Raw genomic sequence first — 2,500 nt, 5'->3', positions numbered from 1 at the left:
TTACACTGATCTGGGTCGACAAGCAGCAACACAGCCCTGGAGCTCTGAAGGCCTTCATTTCAAATGCACGCATGCAGTTGGAGAGTACAGTCACACACATACACACACATGCATGCATGCACAGATGACAAGACTGCTCTAGCTCAAACACGCGCTTATGCTGTCTATACTCATACACACACACACTAAGGCTTTAAACCACATACTGTATGTACGCTGTCATTCAAGGAAATATCAGCATACACGTCCAATATTTTCATTACCCTGTATTATCTTTGGCAGTTATGGGTGCAGCTGTACACAGTCACACACATGCACACGCTCACACAGACACACACACACGGGCGTGTACACAGATATGCACAGACACACACAAACATACATACACACAAATACACACATAAACACACACACACACACACACACACACACACACACACACACACACACACACACACACACACAGACATTCATTCATACTAAAAAAACATTCATTTGGATTAAATATGCAGTAGTACGCCTCTAGAGTAGAGTACCAACACATACTTATTCACTTCAAAACACACAGAAGCTTGAAACCATACAGTTGCTGTCACTCACAAATATAAAGATATGGCAGCACGCACACACAAGTGCGTGCACACAAACACACACACACACACACACACACACACACACACACACACATTCAAAAATGGGTCAACCAGCCTTACCATACCAAGCCTTTATCTCAATCCACTATTCTCAGAAAGGTTAATGTGACCCAAATCTAAACAATGGACCTGCCATGGAGAGAAATCAAAAGGATAAGGCACACATGGTCAGTGGCATCAGGTTCTCACTGTGGCCACTGCTACACCGCATTATGTTGGAATCTTTTCATCATGGAGACGCATTTTGTTTTGTGTAGCATCTTATGTTTTTGCTGATGTGTTTTGATAGTGTAAGTGTGGTTGTTTTCATTAGGTCCATGAGAGTACAAGTCAATAAACATGCATGTTGTTTTCTATTGTCTTTTCTTCATGTTGTCTTTTATTGATTAGTGTACTTTTGATGACATGTATTGATTGCTTATTATATTATACTTTGTTACTGCTCGTTTGCGCTGTACTAATGCATAGGTTGTTGTGATAGAGTTGAGGCCTACAGTGTGTCCCTACATGAGGTAAAACTATGACCGGGTGGCTGGCACACAAACAATTTTGTTGATCAAGAGGAAAATCATAATAATCGGATTAAGAATGGATTTTAGCCATGACAAATTTGCTGTCATACGGCCTTTGAGATAGTGAATGTGCGTGGGAGAACTGTATGAATAAATCAGGATCGGGGAATTATTACTCATTTGTCAAGTTATCTAATACAGCAAATGTATCACAAACAGACCTTGAGAATTTAATATTATATTCTACTAGCTCCCTGAAAACGTAATTCTTGCTGCCGGAACAGACCCTTTTTGTCTTGGCTACTCCGGCAGAAACCGCTCTCCTTGGTGCTGAAAGTGCGGATGTCAGCTGGCAGCACCTCACATACTAGCTTATCCGCACCGCGTCAAACAAACACCATATTTGGCACTGCTGTTGTTTTATGAAACAGCAATCTGAACTCCTGGTCAAAAGCCTGTCTAGTGCTTTAAAAGTTTAGATATTCTTTACATGTACATACGTGTACATGCCGTAAAATTGAGCTCTCATTGCGGTTATAGCCCACAGAGCGGTAATGGGCTTGTATACGATCTCAGAATAGGACAGAACATTGAACGGAAACAATAGTCTACGTATTGGAAGTCCGCCAGCATGCAAGAATCTCCAGTGATTGGGGCTGGCGTGTTGATGCGAGGCTTACGTTACCAATCAGAGTGAACAATGGCTTTGGGTGAAAGGAGGGGTGAGCGATAAAGAAAGAGCGAGAGAGGGAGAGAGATATTGAATTTGGTCTCGTATGAATAGGTAAGAAGTGCGTTGCCTTGCCAGGGCACAAGGGACAGAGCGAGGATAATGAATCCAAAGGTTTAAAGGTAGCGAGGCGCACACAAAAGCAAGTCATTGGCATCGGTGCGAACGGATCGGATGTGGCCACCAAGCACTGGTGGGATTTGATGCCGCCAGAGAGGATGGAGGCGTGGAACGGTGGCCTTTAGGGCTAGGACAGAAGTGAAATGTCGCGGTGCTTCTGGAGCGGAGCAGAATTACAGATCGCACTTTTAGCGCTCCTGTTGTGCCTACGAACAATTACACTCACGGAGATTTATTGAATCCTCGGGTGACTCAAGATCAAGTGTGCAACATCGAATCTGCAGAGACGGCACTGTCCATTTACGTTGTATCAGGTAGGTTACGTTTTTTTTTATTTTAACTAGGCTAGTTTCCCGTTTGACAGGGGTAGCCTAGTAGCTACGCGCTCCAATAATATTGACTGGGTTTACATGTTATTTGAATACAGTAATGCAGTTTGCCGTTGTCTCCTTTTCGTCTTAACGCACTTCAGCACATGCTTCACA

This window comes from Sardina pilchardus, chromosome 2 (assembly GCF_963854185.1).
Source record: "Sardina pilchardus chromosome 2, fSarPil1.1, whole genome shotgun sequence".
Lineage (NCBI taxonomy): Eukaryota > Metazoa > Chordata > Actinopteri > Clupeiformes > Clupeidae > Sardina > Sardina pilchardus.
The sequence above is the reverse complement of the archived record's forward strand: the minus strand, read 5'-3'. Positions refer to the sequence as shown.